Raw genomic sequence first — 18851 nt, forward strand, 5'->3', positions numbered from 1 at the left:
ATGGATACATATGTAGATAGATGTCAGACAAGGGGCTACAAGTGATGCACAGATACTGGTACCGAGTATATCATCTTCTTGGAGTAAAATCAGGCACATACATAGGGTTAATGCTTTTTTATTAACAGAAAGCTCTAGCGTGTTACTCCATGCTTTAGCAGCACGTGCACTACACCAACTTGTAGCAGTGTTGGGGTTCTCTTTGATTATAGCGTCACATTATATTCTTCCTTAATATTCAAAAAACATAGATCACTAATTTTCTTTCCATAGGCCTCATAAAACACATTGCCATTATTAAAGTCCTGCAGATCTTTTTCTAGGGCTGCCTTCTCCTCACTGTGGTCCCATTCAGAAGAATGCTTTTCCACTTGTTAGCAGTGCTAGTAAGGAGATCTCCTTTTCAAAAATGTCTAATGGACCGCTATGCTTGGTATCATTTTACCATTAACAGTCTTCCTGGATCTTTTCTGGTTTTCCCCAGCTTTTTCCTTCACAAAGAAGTGGTTTGTTCTCTTTGCTCGGGTCTCTGAATAACCCTGAACAAAAGGACTTTTTTCCCCCCTCATTCAGCCTTTTCTCTGTTGTACTGTCAGTGCACATCCAGGGTTCCTACAAATATTTTTATTATTCCTTTTTTCCTGTGCTTGCCATTAGACTGTTACATGCACTGAGTCTCCACATATTTTAATACTATTTAACTTTCACTTATTTTTTAAATCTAAGATTTTTTGTGTGACATCTAGAGTTCATCTTCAAGCATTTCCTTTTCAGTTGACAACTGCTTTAAATTTTGATTCTGCTTTTTCCTTCCTGCACTGGACATCTGCCACCTGCTGTTATGACAACTTGAACCTAACTTCCTGATCTACTCCCCCAGGTCCCTGACCTGCTGTGAGGAAGGTGAAAAAACCCATTGGTCCCTGGCCAGTTATGCAATGAGGAAACATTCCTTCACAGTCTACCCCTCCCCCAAAAGGGTGACTAGTACAATGCCCACAACAGACCAAAAACCCAGTCTTACCACCAGTCTCAGGCGTGGGAAGGTGGGACCTGCTAATCCAGGCATGACAGGAATCTTAGGGTGGAGGGACAGTGTTTATATATCCACCCCTGGCTGTGTAGGGGCCAATGGCTTACCTGAGACCTCCCATTCAGGTGACACCTTCTCCTTCCCCTCTCCTAACTCGCAAGGGTGTGTGTGTGGGGGGCATAAAAGGAGTCACTACCCTCCCCCCCCACTCATGCCAATCCAGACAAAATTCCCCCACCTTTGAGGTTGTGGGGTGCATTGCTTTGAAACCCATTCCTTTTCACTGAGATGGATTGTTGGAACTAAAGGTTCCTCTCATTGCATCATGAACAGTGGCAGTGACATTTTCCACATGCTGCCCTAATAAAGACCCTGGGCCTGGATGCTCAGAAGAATGAAGCTATGTCCATATATCCATTAGCCTCTCTTCTGAGGTTACTAATAGGGGATCCAACTGTGGGAAGGTTTCTCTAGTAACTGGAAGTTCACCAATTCTTTTCACATAATTCATCAAACGTGAACTGGGTAAATACCACCACATTGTCATTTTTGGGGATTTTCAAATGATAGCATAAGCTCACCTTTTAGTACCACAAATTCTTGCAAAAAAGAAAAATTTAGATGCATTGCTTGATTTTTCTCTGAAAATGCATTTTAAACTGTATTTTTATTTGTAAACCTTGCAATTCATGCCATTGGTGAATTATACAAGTTACCCAGACAGGAAACAAGACAATGATGAAAATTCAGGGTTTTGGCCTTTCCCTCAAACTAACACTGCTGAGAACTTGGCTCTTCCTTTCAAGTATTTCTGAAATTCAGCTCTGCAGTAGGGTCATCTTCCTGCACTCAGATGTGATGAGATAGGTACTCAGCCCTTTACACCAAACAAAATATATACCGCATATTTAAAAAGGAAGAAAAGAATGTGTTTGTACTAAAGACACACACACATCCAGTATAACAAAGCAAGCCTATTACGGCTACAAGATGCTAACCAAACTGGAAATACCTATAAAACAGCCCTCTTGCAAGCTATGATTTTATGTACCCTGCAGGAAATCGCTTAACAGAGGCCCATATTTTTAGAAATCTCTCCAGATTATTTTCTTTAATGGCAGCCACTTGTACACATTTATTAGCATATTCTAAATCAAAGCAAGAGCTGAAATTTATTTGTGAGATTCTTTTCCAGCTGTTTGCCATTACCTCTCGGAGCTAAAGTCAATGTTATATCAACAAGCTTCTTTTTTTTTTTTAAGTAGATTTTCATATAAATTTAATCAGTTAAGGACTGCTCTTGCATTTCTTTCTTTCAATCAATTTGGGACCAAAAGGTGGACATCATTAGGGCCATTATTGTTTAAATACATTGATAATGATGTTATTTGGATTCAGCCAGTGCTTAGTTTTCTCACTGGCCTATAGGGGTGGACTCACAGGAGTAGATTGATAACACCACAGTTCGTATGAAATACATATCTCTTTCCAATGTTTGCTAGCACCTGCAAGCAGATGTTTCCTACTGTGGATAGCAGATATCCAGTCTTCACCCCATCTGTCTGTTGTCTGTGTGCAAATTGAATGTTCTAAGCAGCAGTGTATGTGGGGGGTTTCTACTATATAAAGGTGCTAGCACAATCTCTTTAGAAAATATTTGAAGTAGGATGACGTTTGATGTGTGGAAAGGGGTGAAGAGCAGATAAGTGTCCGTTGAGAAAAATATTTTTAAAATTCTGTGACACTGCACCCCATATTCTTTATAGAAATATTGTTATGATTTAGTTATGCTATGTTTATGATATGTTTTATGCAAGATGGGTCATATGAGGTATCATTGGAAAGGTTATATCTACTGAATGTGTTTATATAATTTGTATGAATGTATGATTTCTGTATCTGAGATTAGGAATTTTGACTATGTAACAATTACAGCTGTGTGTGTATTTGGGGAAATGCCCACCAGACAGTGGGCCATTAGAAAGAACAAGACTTGGAAGATAATAATCTCTCACCTTTCTGAGAAGGTCCCTGGGTTGTTGCTTTGACACTATAGGTCAGGTGATTGGGTCACCTGGTACTAGACCCAAATCTTGGGGTTTCAGTGTTTTTCCATAAGAGGGGTGGGGGGTCAGACTGGAAAACAAAAGATTCCCATCTTATATAAATTCTATTTAAGGCTGGGGAGTAAGGTAATCAGGACTCTGCTCCATTGCCTTCCTGTCCAAGAAGGAAGATTCCCCTCAGGTGTTTGTAAAAAAACAAACAAAAACAACAACAACAACAACAACAACAACAAAGGGAGGGGATGAGTCCAGGCTGAGAGAGAGGTCCAGTCTGAAAAGAAAAATAACCGGAACTCTACGTTACAGAAACGTTGCAACCTGCCTAAAATAACATTTAGGGTGAGAAATTACACTCAAGAAACAGGTTACAAACTGTATTAAGCTTAGTTTGTGTGTCTTGTTTTATTTGCTCAGTAATCTGCTTTGTTCTGTTTGCTACCCTTATAATCACTTAAGTTTATTAACTACAAAAGGTAATTTTTTATTCCTTGTTTATTTCAAAACCCAGTTTGTGCAATTCATATCTTGGGGGAGGGGGGAAGCTATGTATCTCTCTCTCTCTCTACATTGAGGGGAGAGGCGAATTTTTATGAGCATGCATTGCGCAGATCTTTCTACACAGCACAAGACAATATTATTTTGGGTTAATACCCCAAAGAAGGTGTGCACGTGAGTACTGGGCAGTCCCCGAGCGGATTCCTCCTAGACAGAGCTGATCTCAGTGTTTGTATCCATTTGCAGCTGGGTGAGTCTGTGTGTGTGTCCGTGTGTGTGCTGGAGAAGGCTTGAGGGCCTGGCACAGCAGAACAGGGTGAGGAAACCCAGGCTGGTGGAAAGGGTGAGCTCAGTGAGACCCCAGCACATCAGGTGGCACCCTGGATGGGGTTGACATCACAGATTCAATAGCCTTCAGCCACTTCTGGAATAAGGCAAACATCCCCTGTTGAAAAGGAGATAATTCACATCCCTATGTATCTTCAAATAAATATATTTTCTGAGCCAGGTTTTGTCTATCCACGCACAGATGAACCAAAGGAAGAAGCATACCCCACATCATTTCAAAGGGTAGCAGAGCTCCCAATCTAGTGTGCACTCCTTCAGAGTGCTAGAAGGAATTCTGACTGTGCCAATTAAAATTCCTCCTGTTGCTCCATCTGCTGTGTAGCCTCCACTGAATCCCCTCATACATCTCTCATATGTATAAAATGTAACATGGACCATGGCTTAAAGGTACCATCTGGCCCTTTATCTCCACACATAAAACTGCTCATTTTCCAACACCTACTAGGTCTCCCATTCTATGATTTCAAGTATCAGAGGGGTAGCCGTGTTTGTTGCTTTTTACAGATCCAGACTAAGAGTCCTGTGGCACCTTATAGACGAAGACATTTTGGTGCATAAGCTTTTGTGGGTGAATACCCACTTCGTCAGATGCATGTGACGAAGTGAGTATTCACCCATGAAAGCTTATGCTCCAAAACGTCTGTTAGTCTATAAGGTGCCACAGGACTCTTTGTCGCATTCTGTGATTGACTCCACGCAGGTGGACCCCGCCCAAGCAAAGGTGCACTGAAGTTGGTGGACCTATACATGGATGCCGGAGAAGAAGGGCCCATAGGATATTCAATATTTTTCTTTTTTTTAAATTAATGAAGAATGTTTTTGAGACGTGTGCTTCATCTCACTTTAGGATCTAGCTATTGATCTTAAAACGTGTTGTTTTAAAAACAGCATTGGGACTATTTTTCAGTTTAAAGATACCCAAACTTTGCAACTTGGAAAATACCACAACTTTGCAAAAATCTCAGAGTAATTTACATAAATGAATAATTTAAACATACACAACCTTAATCCTTGCTTTTGCTTGTATAGTACATGGCTTTAAAATAGACATTTGCCATATATTAGTATAAATATCACCTCCATATAGGAGGGAAACATGGTAGCCTCAGAACCATGGGGTATTTCTTGGAAAATGCTGATTCTAATTACCATTGTCTTTGATTCTGTGAACTTTCTTGATTAAGGAGAAAAAATTGCTTTTTTGTAGGAATTCACCAGGAATGAAAACCTTTTGTTGATCTTCTTTGTCCTCACTCTGCAGTTACAAAAGAGGGTGGCCACAGATGATATTTTAGAGCTCTGCAGGCTGCACTTTGGGCATTGCTTTTTTTATAGTAAGTTAAAGCTGTTTGCAAAGTAAGCAAGCTCCCTGCAAATTTCCGTTTTTCCCATCTCAGTTGTTGCATCAAATGTCTTAGCAGTAACTGCTGCCAGTAGAGAGAAACCAATGGATTTCACAAATAAGCTTCAATTTTACTTCCAGAGGTTGAAAACAGAAATAAAACCTATTTCTTTCAAACCAATGATTTTTTCTTTTCTGAGAAACAACTTTAGCTGAGTCACAGCTGTGGTGTCCATGACACCCACAAAAGATTTAATCGGCTTTCAATAATTGCTAGTAGCATCATCCTGCTGCCCTCACTATATCACTGAGCAGCAAATGACAGTGTTCTGATGTTGACATCCTTCTAAGCTTTTATTTCTTTGGTTGATGTATTTCAGCACCCTGCTTGTTGAGTTGACTCACTGAAGAGCTAATTAACTATGGCTGCAGCTCTGTCTTCAGTGGTCTTCAATGAAAAGTCAACATTTGCCAACTTTGCTACATGGCTGTATTATATGGTAGATACAGTAGTTATTTTTTAATCTAATTATAGGGGAAAGCAGTAGTTTCAAACACAACTGGATAGTAACCGTTAAAAAATGTAGACCATTTATTGTCAAGCTTTGGATTGACAGAGAAGGGAAGTTATACTAAAGGTCTGATTATAAATGTATTTATTTTGTTGTCTGAAAGAAAAAAAAACTGTGGTTTTGAGGGAAAGAAAGTAAACGTAGATCTACATTTAACATGAAATGCAGTGCATTGTTTAGTGCCCTGATAGGGTATTCATCTGGCCAAAAGATTAAACATTTTTTAAGAGTTCTTGTTATGTATTGGGAGCTTTACAGATAAAAAGAAGGGTAAGATCTCTGCCTGCGGGAACTTGCAATCTCAATACAGTAAATAAACAAAGTGGGATGATTTTAATACAATAAGCAGTATGTCATTCACATTATTTCTTGTACAGTAGCTGACACGTTTTTTAAAAAAATGGAGGAGGAACCTGTGGGCAGCTCTTGCAACCCAAAAGTGCAATTAGGGTTATGGCTGACAGCTATTCTGGGACAAAATGAATCTTTGTAAAAGGACATCCTGAATATAGACAGAGATTTCTAAGAAAAGAACAAAAATAAAATCCAACATGCTGGGTAGCAATCTAGTCATTTAGCAATGTCTCTTAAAAGAACAGCAGCATTTTTCCCCAATGCTGAATCCTCCAAGATTCATAAAATTAGGCATTGCCCTTTCAATGAGTCTGATTATATATTTATTGAACGTTGTTTGAAACTGGAATGTTAATAGTATTACTTTTCTGCAAGGGAGCAAATTCTTTACAAATTATGTTATATATATTTTTGTGGTATGTAATCTCTCTCCATAACTACTAAAGACAATAATCCTGAGAACTCTAACATACATACAAAATTTTATGCACAGGAATAATCCAATTGAATTTACTGGAACTACTCACATGAGTAAAGTTATGCATATCCTAAGGTGTTTGCAGGGTCAGGGTCTGACATTGGTATACTAGGATATGTGGTCAACTATGTTGGAAATTTTCTGTTCCTCATAATTACTTGCCTGGGAGAAGAGGAGTAAATGAAGTGCAACCTGAGTGCATGTGTATTTAATGAAATGATAGAAGTTTTATCCTTAAAACATAAATGAAAATCCTCTTTTCCGAGGCTGTCTTTCTGAAATTTACAGAGCAGCTTCAACTGAATAAGGATAAAAAGTTTAACTATGTAAATAGTAAAGTTACCCTGTAGATGCCTGTCAATACACAACAACTTAAATTTCCACTTAAACATTAGCTCAGGATTTAAAGGTACATTGGGCCTTGTACATGGATTTTTTTTTTCCCCTTTGTGGAGCATTGTTGTTTTATTTTCTTTTTAAATGCTACAGCGTTTTGACCTTTTGTACTAAATAACTACTATATTTCTTCATTTACAAAGCTCCTTTGTTTCGAAAATGGCTTTTGCAACTGTCACTCTTCTGGAGAGGTTGCTTGGCTTATTTGTTTTCCTTTCTGTCTGTCTGAGTGCTGCCAAGGTGCCTGATGTCAGAGCTAAGCTCAGTTTCTTTTCGAGTGTATATAGATACCTGGGAAATGGATGAGTTAGCACAATATTTTCAGCTCTTATGTTCCCACACCTGGTTCTGAAGCCCAGGTCAAATAGCACACTCTATTCAAAGAGTTATTTTGGTGTCAGTGCAGAAACAAGAAACAAAAATATGCATTTAAAATCAGTTTTTATTAGAAACAGAAGGGGAATAATACATATGCCATAAATTATGAAGAAGAAACTGGAAGACTCAATTCACTATGAATCCTGAAAAAGGAGAAAAAACGTTTCTTGGAATAGTATCTATGAGACAAGGTGGATGAGGTAATATTTTTTTATTGGACCAACTTTTCCTGGTGAAAGAGACAAGCTTTTGAACTACAAAGAACTTTTCTGCAGGTCACCTGAAACTTGTCGCTTTCACCAACAGAAGTTGGTCCAATAAGAGATATTACTTCACTCACCTTGTCTCTCTAATATCCAGGGACCGCCACAGCTACACCACCACTGAAAAACAATCATTTAAGTAATTTCAGTTATTCCATCCCCATGGACACTAATGCTTCTGAGCATATCCCAGGAAGTTAAAGACATTCAGTGCCTGCAGTGATGTCAAATATTTACATAAGTTACAAATGCCTCTAAGAACTCCAGTTTAACTCCAAAGATAAATAACATATGTACTGTGAAGAATCCTGCTTTTAAATCCACTTCAACCAGTCGTTCCTTTTTCCATCTTCAGTAATCCCCAAGCCCACTGTCCAGTAACTTGTCTTGCATCCTGTGCCTGATCAGTTTATTACCTTATCCTGCAAACAGTGTGCTTAATTTTAAACATTTTAGTAGTCCTGTCCCCCAGAATTAACCATGTACATTAATTGTTTGCAGGATCAGGGGGTTAGATTGGAAATTGTCTGTGTGTCAACATAGAGTGACATACTAAATTGTAGAGTGCTATTAACAAAAAGTTACTCATCATAGCAGCAAAACAAATAAAATAAGTATTATATTCTGACTCTGGTACTAATTGAGGGTTGAAGTAAGAACTTTTGAAAGTCTCAGAGCTTTTATACAGCATTAAGTTAGGAAGGGTGTGGACTGATAAAAAAAAAAAAAAAAGTATTTTTAAAAAATCATCATTTTTATTCCAGGCAGCTCTTGCAACAAAACCAGGAGTTTTAACTTTCCTAGGAAGTAGAAATCCCCTCTTCCCCAAACACAGATTTCCCCCCTCGCCCCATGTATTTATTAGTGTGATAAGTGCCCTCTTTTTCTTTGTCTTTTGCTCTCTCCCACAACTATGTCGCTGGAGAGGGCTTTTTCCTTCTACTATATTAAAATTGTATTCTGTGATATGAAAACAGAGACTGGACACTCTGACTCACTGTAATCAAGTTGCTGTTTTAGGTGCTGCAGATGTTGGCATTATTTATATTTGTAATTCCTGTTTTAATACATAGTTAATAAAGCATGTTCTCTATCTTAGTCCAACATTTTCTTCTAAAATGGCACTGTCTGCCTGCGAAAGCACTGTTTTTCTTACCACAAAACATGAGTCACTTGAGCAGTGTGTGTCCATCCCAGCCTCTTAGCCATAAAACCTTTATAATACCACACTCTACATGTGGACAGGTATGTATATTTATACATACACATACATACTTTTTATTCAACACACTTTTCTGAAAGTTCATGAGTGAAATCCTGGTCCTGTTGAAGTCATCATAAAACCTCCCATTTCTCCCCATAAGTTGGAAAGCCCTTCACAACTAAATGTAACCTTTGAAACTCACACACACAACTACACTTGGTATTTTTCTCTCATCATGAGTGTTCATCTAGCCAAAGAAGAACACTTTTAAAGGGTCAATATGAATGAAGCTGCAAACTTGTGAACATGCTTAACTTTTAGCACATGAACAGTCCCATTGACTTCAACAGACTACTCCTAGGCTTAAAAGTAAACATGTGCATAAGTGTTTGCTGGATCAGGTACCGTAGGACCTTCTCACTTGGGACTGAAAAATTACCCTGAAAAAACAGACCTATCCATGAATACCATGCCAGGGTTAAAACACATTGACAAGGATTTCTTGTTCTGCCTTCCTCAGCTAATTTAGGTAGGAGAATTTCACTCTCATTGACTTCAATGGGGACATTTTTTTTTAGCCTAGATGAGGAGGGACCATAGCCCCAGACCTCCATTTCTGTACCAGCACTCAAAGTGAGGCAGGTGTCCCAAAGAAAACAAAGTGTTTTGCCATAATGGTTGGAATATATTGCTCACTCCATATATGCAGCCCTGGCAGAGAATGTGCCTGAGTTACAATGTTTCTGGTACTTCTTCAGGTAGGGTTCAGCTCAATCCTGCCCCCAATTCAAGGTTATGGCTTCAAAGCCACAATTTATGCAAACTTTATTAACATGCTCTTTGCTCACCCTGCTAAACTTCTTGTGAAGATGTTAAAATGCACATAGCTCAGATCTATGTTACCCGCAGTGCTTACCTCAATATATGGCCATTTATCATTACTCTTCATTTCTGATCCATTAGCTGAGTACTTAAGCAGACAAAGTATGTTAGCCAGTACAGTACTTTGGAGACTTAGGGTTTGATCAAGGAGAATAAGAAGCCTTGACAGAATAACAGATAGGTGGTATGTTCCATCTCTATTTTCTATAATTATATCATTTTTCATGCCAGCAATTACAACAAAACAATAATCTGAAGGGCAACCACATTGTCCTTCTGCAAATCCCTCCTTAAAAGTTAGCTCTGCTGTTATGCCTGCAAAAATGCGACACTGCTACTTATGCTGATCAGTCTCATCTCGCTGTTACCTTGTGTTCCCCGCATCTGCTTGTTGTGTCCATCTGTCATGTCTCTTACAATTAGACTGTAAACTCTTTGGGATGGGGACTGTATTTGTAATATGGTTGTACACTGCCCAGAATATGGGGCTAGGTCCTCTGGTCACTACCACAATACAAGTAAATAAGAGTAAGACTATTACCTATGTAGTACCTTAATGTTAAACAATTCTAGAATACTTAGCAAACAACACACAATACACACAGCAAGCAGAGTCAAGTAGTTTAAAAAAAAAGGTAAAATACAAATATTACATTCCAAATTAAGAAGTTCTGTTTTGGCCGCAGCACTGAAATAATTGTAAATTTGGCTTGTTAAATATGAATGTGTGTTGAACTGAAAGAAAATTAATTTTAAAACCCGCATAGAAGTCAAACAACTGAATCTACTTCCTTCATTTTCATAAGTAATCCTTAATGTCTAAATGTTTAATCTGTGACTAGGACCACAAACCACAGGAAGATAATATCTCCAAGATAATCATAGAAATCCTTTTGTCAGTATTCAGACATATTTTATATTTACTTCATCAAATTTGCGAACGCCAGTGAGGACACAATTATTAGTCAAATAGCCAATTTATCTAAATGACTACATTCAAGATTGTGGAATCAATATCCTTATGAATTTCTGGGGGGAAAAATCTCCTTAAATGTTTGCTAAGATTTTAAAAGACATTATCACAGATGCACTTAGAAATGCTGTATAATAGCAAACAACCAGTTAAAGCCCAAATACTTGTGTGTGTCTTATCTCTATCTTGGTTCTTATCTTTTAGAACCTGGGAGTACAAATAGAAACATTCCGTTGACTTGTAAGTAAATTAGAGTTAGATAACTTTGGTTATTAAGCCTCCAAAGGAATCCATCGTTCCAAGGAGTCTTGATATGATTGTCTCTGTGCACCCTGGACACAAATATCAGACTGGGCTTCACAGCTCATCTCTGTTAATGAGGTAGGTAATAACACAGATAGTATTCTCAGGTGAATGTTATGAGATTTGGTGTCACTTCCCACTTTTGCTAGAAAGGTCTCCAGTGCTTTTAGCCTATGATATTTAAAACTTACTGTGTTAATCTTCAACATACAGCCTGATTAGCTATCTAGCTTCTAGCCAACAAACCATATGCACAAAATACTTGATCTGCATGCATACACACAAATACTTTCATTCACCTAATTTTGGAAATCTGGCTCTGAAATTACAACAGGGTCAAACAATGTGCAGTAATAGATCATGAGATGCACCTAAATTCCCTTAAAAGCACCATGTTATTCAAACCAATAGTGTAAAATCTGATCATTGAGACTGGCTAATATTCCATTCCATAATTCACTGAACACACTTATGAGCTCTGATTTGTATTTCTTTTTATTCAGCCACTTTCAAGAAGCCAGTTTTTTGCACTTAAACCTACAGGACTTTTTGACTATATGGAAGTTAATACAAATCAGACTAAGCTTTTTCATATAACCTCATATTAAATCAGAGAAAATTTAAAAGTTACATTTGGATACTTCCTTAGTTGCAATAACAGATCTGAAGTATTCTTTTCATTAATTGATTACAGACTGGAATATAAAGTTTGGGGATGCTGCAGCCTCAGTGTAAGAGAATTATTGCTCCTCATTCTCCAGATTTATGATAAACACAAACTGTTTTATTCAATGCTGCATTGTATATAATATATGGCTAAAAAGGACTTGGAGAGATTTGCTCATAAATAGTAAAATTGTAAAATGTTAGTATTAATAGAAATGTTCCAGTCAGGATACAAATTCAGGATAGGTGTAGGCTAAGATTTGAATTTGAGTAGGATTTGGGGTTAGATATAAGGGCACCAAAATCTTGCAGGATGTTATCTTGAAGAGTGGAAATCTCAGTAGTTCTCATGAGGTTTCTGCTTTGTTGGATCAAAAGCTAGATTTGGCTTTACTGAAGTCATAAAATAGGCTCCTTCTAGTTTCTGAATTGGATCCAGACCATAATTGTAACTGGATGCAGATCCAGGCATCTAAATCTTAAACCCACCAGAAATTCAAAGTTGTTTGGCTATGGGGTTCCAGTCTTGACCTTGAGGAACAGGACTATTACTTTATGTTGCTGGAACAGGACTATTACTTTATGTTGTTGTTCCATGTTTTATGTTGAAGAATAAACTGAGCCCTGAAGTAAGGTCTATAAACTGAACTGGGCCTGACTGATTGTGTTCCCTATGCTGGTAATGTAGCCCACCAGCCTACACATATATAGCTCTTTTGGAAGGGAGGAATTTAAGAAGGAGTGATGGAGAGAAAAGACGGTCTTCTGTTTAAGATATTGTATTCGCTCTCAGAAGATCTAACTTCAGTTCCTGCTACAGTCTTTGCAACCGTGGATAGGTCACATTGTGAAGTGGGAATGGTACTTCCCTACATCACAGAATTGTTGCGATAATGAATAAATATTAGGGATGTGCTCTAATACTAAAACACTCAGGGGACCATATAAGTACCTGTAGGACTGAGTACCAGAAATTAGGAGCTGTGTGGAAGAGTGTGGAGGACATAAGAATGGCTGTACTGGGTCAGGCCAATGGTCCATCTAGCCCAGTATCTTGTCTTCTGACAGTAGCCAATGCCAGATGCTTCAGAGGGAATGAACAGAACAAGGCAATCATCAAGTGATTCATCCCACCAGCATCTGGCAGCCAGAGACATAGGGACACCAAGAGCATGGGGTTGCATCCATGCCCATATTGGCTAATAACCATTGATGGACCTAACTTCCATGAATTTATCTAATTCTTTTTTGAATCCAGTTACAGTTTTGGCCTTCACAGCATCCCCTCGCGATGCATTCCACAGGTTGACTGCGTATTGTGTGAAGAAGTACTTTTCTTTGTTTTAACCTGCTGCCTATTTACTTCATTGGGTGACCCCTCGTTCTTATGTTACGTGATGGAATAAAGTACACTTCCTTATTCACTTTCTCCACAACATTGATGATTCTATAGACCTCTATCAGATCCAAGTATTCCAGAGGTGGGCACACCATGGATTTATATAGTGGCATTACAATATTTTCTGTCTCACTATCTATCCCTTTCCTAATAGTTCCTAACATTGTTGGCTTTTTTGACTGCCACTGCAGTGGATGTTTTCAAAGATCTATCCACAATGACTTCAAGATCACTTTGAGCGGTAACAACTAATTGTCTGGCTACACTGAAAGGAGGACAGGCGATTCTTTACATGTTTTAATCAGGCCACAACTTCATTATTAGATGTCTGAGACTACCTGACAGATAGAAGTCAGGTAACTCCATGTTCATTCAATATCTACCCAGGAGGCTTCCACCAGCTCCCCTTTATTTTTCCATACAGGTCCCCCAGCCAACCTATTGCTGGGACCTTACCATCCCCCTGCCCTCTAACAAGGGTTAAAGGTGGGTTATAAGGAAGGGGAGTTGGCTTTATGCTGTACCAGTCATAGGAGCTCAAAATGCTCCCCCATTCTGCTCCTTTAACACCTCCTCTTTAAAGCATAGATTCATAGAATATCAGGGTTGGTAGGGACCTCGGGAGGTCATCTAGTTCAACCCCCTGCTCAAAGCAGGACCAATCCCCAACTAAAACATCCCAGCCAGAGCTTTGTCAAGCCTGACCTTAAAAACTTTTAAGGAAGGAGATTCCACCACCTCGCTAGGTAAACCATTCCAGTGCTTCACCAACATCCTAGTGAAAAAGTTTTTCTTAATATCCAACCTAAACCTCCCCCAGTACAACTTGAGACCATTACTCCTTGTTCTGTCATCTGGTACCACTGAGAACAGTCTAGATCCATCCTCTTTGGAACACCCTTTCAGGTAGTTGAAAACAGCTATCAAATCCCCCCCTCATTCTTCTCTTCTGCAGATTAAATAACCCCAGTTCCCTCAGCCTCTCCTCATAAGTCTTCTCCAGCCCCCTAATCATTTTTGTTGCCCTCCACTGGACTTTTTCCAATTTTTCCACATCCTTCTTGTAGTGTGGGGCCCAAAACTGGACACAGTACTCCAGTGAGGCCTCACCAATGCCAAATAGAGGGGAATGATCACGTCCCTTGATCTGCTGGCAATGCTCCTATTTATACAGCCCAAAATGTTGTTAGCCTTCTTGGCAACAAGGGCACACTGACTCATATCCAGCTTTTCGTCCACTGTAACCCCTAGGTCCTTTTCTGCAGAACTTCTGCCTAGCCATTCGGTCCCTCGTCTGTAGCGGTGCATGGGATTCTTCCATCCTAAGTGCAGGACTCTGCACTTGTCTTTGTTGAACCTCATCAGATTTCTTTTGGCCCAATCCTCTAATTTGTCTAGATCCCTCTGTATCCTATCCCTACCCTACAGCGTATCTACCACTCCTCCCAGTTTAGTGTCATCTGCAAACTTGCTGAGGGTGCAGTCCACGCCATCCTCCAGATCATTAATGAAAATATTGAACAAAACCGGCCCCAGGACCGACCCCTTGGGGCACTCTGCCTGATACCAACTGCCAACTAGACAGGGAGCCATTTATCTGGTCACTGTACACTTTCCCTATGGAGTAACTGCCCTGGACATCCACCCTACACTTACACAATGAGTTGCAACATCATAAATTAACTCCCTCCCCTATTCACTATAACAAAGCCCTCCCTGAACCCGCAGTGGGGAAGGTGAAAGAACCCTGTCCATCTAGGTCAAACTGGTGGTGAGGGAAAAATTCCTTCCCAATTCCCCTAAAAAAAGCAGCATCTAGTGCAATGCCCACAGCAAGTCCCGATCAAACTTTGTATTTTGCCACATCAAATGGAGGGAGGGTGGGTGCTGCTCTAGGGAAAAAGTGGGCTTCTCCTTTGGAATTCCCCAGCCCTTCCAGTCCCTGGGGATGAGTCAGCATCACCACACTGATCATCCCCCATTTTGCAGTAGCATCTGAGCCTCTCACTCCTCTCCACACCCGCATAAATTGCTATTCCCGTTTCCCTGGCAAGCCAGAAAATCCTCCCCTCCCCTCAACCCCGCTTAAAGGTATGGCATAATTATTTAGACCCCATCATTTTGTATCAATAGTTGGGATATTTTCCATTGTGCATTACTTTGCATTTATCAACATTGAATTTCATCTGCCATTTTGTTGCCCCGTCACCCAGTTTTCTGACTTTGTAAGTCCAAAGTAGACTCTGAAGAGTTAACTACCTTGAGTAACTTTGTATTGTATGCAAAATTTTGCCACCTCTTTCCAGATCATTTATGAATTTGTTAAACAACACTGGACCCAGTACAGGTACGAGGGGGACACCACTATTTACCTCCCTCCATTCTGAAAACTGACCATGTATTCCAACCTTGTGTTTCCTGTTTTTTAACCAGTTACTGATCCATGAAAGGACCTTCCCTCTTATCCCATGACTGCTTATTTTGCTTAAGAGCCTTTGATGTGGGACTTTGTCAAAGGTTTTTGAAAGTTCTACTATATGCAAGGTTGCTCCAGTGCATGTAGAATATAAAAAGGCTGTTTGGTCAATGAAAAAGGAAGTGTAAAATATAGTTCCTTATGAGTTGATATAAACATACTTTGGTTCCACAAATGAATAATTCTACTGGATGATGGAACAGGATAACTGACCCACAAGAACAGAAAACCAACTAGCTTTTGCTTTGTTTGATTCAATATTACACAAATCAGCACAAGCTTGGTGCTATTACACAGCATTTTCCTTTCAGTTAACTATGAGTTGCTTTATTTTAACTAATTCTTCATTTTTAGCTTATGCTATGTACTGAGTGTGAATTGTCACTGACTTCAATCGCAATCAGCACTTATGTATCCCTGAGTAAAAACTGAGTTTTTAATCAGAACCACTTATAGTTAAGGCCATGCAAGTCTCTATCCCTGTATTTTTTTTCTAATTATGATCCACAAAACAGAAGAAAAATTAAATGCATTTGAAAATGCAGTCTTTATATTTTTCATGTGTCAATTTCCGTGCGGGGGAAAAGGTGGTTATTTCTTATCCTGAGAAACTAATGAGAATGCACAGGCATTTCTTCTCCATAGTTCTAATTTTACAGCAGTCTATTTTTTCATGGTGTTATTTTTAAATTTTGTCTCAGCTTAACATTCAATGTGAGAAACATCTCTCCACTTTTTTTTTTTTTATATATAAACATCACCACCAAAGATAACAGAACAACTGAGATTATAGCAACCAGAGTTACCCAAGTGGTCGCAAATTAGGAACCACAGGGAGAGGGAAATAGAAAATTAATACATGATGGCTGGACGTAGTAAACAGATTTTATTGACAGGAATCTGGCGTTGCTCATACGTGGCAAAGCCAACAGTCAGATATGCAGCTCATACCAAGTGAGTGCTAATAAAACCATTAAACATCCGCTCTTGGAGTCTTCCCCCTCTCTTTCTCCCTCCGTCCCCTCCCCATAGATACTGCAAAAGAATATTTCAGAGATTTTAGGGATTGTTTTTAACACATTTGGCCTGGTTTGTAACTTTAAACTGCTCTGAGAAGAGGCTGATGTATGGTAGCACTGTCCCAGGAGCAGACCAGAGAGTGAATCACGATTCAGTCATAGCTCATGCCCTGCTTTCCCACTAGCTCCATGGTGGGTAAGGAACTTGCTATTGGCCTTGGCCAACTGCACATTATTTCCCCTCTGTGTCAGCTAAGCACTGCTCATAGCACACTGGAGTTCAGCACTTCTGCCTCCTCACTCATTGCACATATACGGGATCCTCAAAGCCATGGTGCCTACCGTCTCCATCCTCTTCTCCACACTGTGATTGCCAGTCTGAGTAGCCTACACAGTAGTGTAAGAGAACACTGTACACCTCATTACTCCCCTGGTCAAGCACCAATCTTGTCCATAATAAGGAATTAATATATTAGAGAGAGAGAGATTGATTTAGGACTGTCAATTAATCACAGGTAACACAAACTATTAATGCAAAACAAATTAACAAAATTAAAAAAAAAAGTCACGATTAATCACAGTTTTAAACGTACTGTTAAACAATAAAAAAAATACCAAATTTATTTACTTTTTTGGACGTTTTTCTACGTTTTCAAATATAATTGATTTCCATTACATGACAGAATACAAAGTTACATTATTTTTAGTACAAATATTTGCACTGTATAAAAGATAAACAAAAGAAATAGTATTTTAATTCACCTCATACATGTACTATAGTGTCATCTCTTTATCATGAAATTGCAATTACAAATGTAATTATTTTTACGTAACTGTACTCAAAAACAAAACAATGTAAAATTTTAGAGCCTACTAGTCCACTCAGTCCTACTTCTTGTTCAGCCAGTTTACATTTACGGCAGATAATGCTGCCTGTTTCTTATTCACAATGTCACCTGAAAGTGAGAATAGGCATTTGCATGGCACTGTTGTAGCCAGTGTTGCAAGGTATTTACATGTCAGATATGCTAAACATTCGTATGCTACGTCATGTTTCGACTTGTAAGCTCTAAAGTTTTACATTGTTTTGTTTTTGAGGGCAATTATGTAAAAATAATTACATTTGTAGTTGCAATTTTATGATAACGAGATGGCACTATCGTACATTATGAAGTGAATTAAAATACTCTTGTTTTTTACAGGGTAAATATTTTTTAAAAATAATATAAGGTGAGCACTGTACATTGGTATTCTGTGTTGTAATTGAAATATATTTGAAAATGTAGAAAACATCCAAATATTTGTCATAACTTTAAATTGGTATTCTAGTCTTGTTTAGCAGGTGTGATTAAAACTGTGAATATTCATGACTTTTTTTAAAATCTTGCAATTGTGATTTAAAAAAAATAGTTTTACAGACCAGTAGGCACTATGAATCTAATTTAAAAAAAAAAAACAAAAAAACAACAACAACAAAAACACAACCCACCACCAGTAAACCAGTCCTTTTAGTTACAATGAGTCCAACAGTACAGGGCTCCAGGTGAACCACAAATGTCTCTAAGTTACCCAAAATTATTTTCTATACCCAAAAATGTCAACTGTTAAATCTGTTTTTAGGAGGCTTTCTGAAGCTAGACAAAAGTGCTTCTTTGTCTGAACAGGATACTTCAATCTCTTCCAAAGGCATAAAGCTCCGATGTCCAGCCCTGCAAACTTAGGACATAAGGCTTAAAAGTTATGACATTTTCATTGTAGAAAAAGGTTGTCACTAGTGAGTTGACTATTGCCTATCCTAAAACTTAAGCAGGCGTATTTTTGTTCAGTTCTGAACAGTGACAAGTTTAAAGCCATATTTTGTGGTCCCTTCAGTGCTACAAATGGACACTAAATACTATTGGAAAGGGAAGATTCCTGGCTACTGGACCTTAAAATTGCAATGTTCAGAAAAGGTATTGTAGATAATTGTAGAAGATAGAGAGAGGAACTCAAAGTAGTGCCAATAAAGTTAAATTTTAAAAACTTTCAGGAATGGACCACCAGTCATATTATGATTCAAAGTTCATCATACTCTGTCACTAAAGGAGACAAGCAATTGGATTCTTGACTCTTGCCTTGAGCTTCAGGAGCATGCTTGTGTGTGTGTGTGATAGGAGCAAGCATCAGGTCATCAGATCACTGCACTCTAGAGCACAGGTAGGAGA

The sequence above is a fragment of the Emys orbicularis genome, chromosome 5 (genome assembly GCF_028017835.1).
Source record: "Emys orbicularis isolate rEmyOrb1 chromosome 5, rEmyOrb1.hap1, whole genome shotgun sequence".
Lineage (NCBI taxonomy): Eukaryota > Metazoa > Chordata > Testudines > Emydidae > Emys > Emys orbicularis.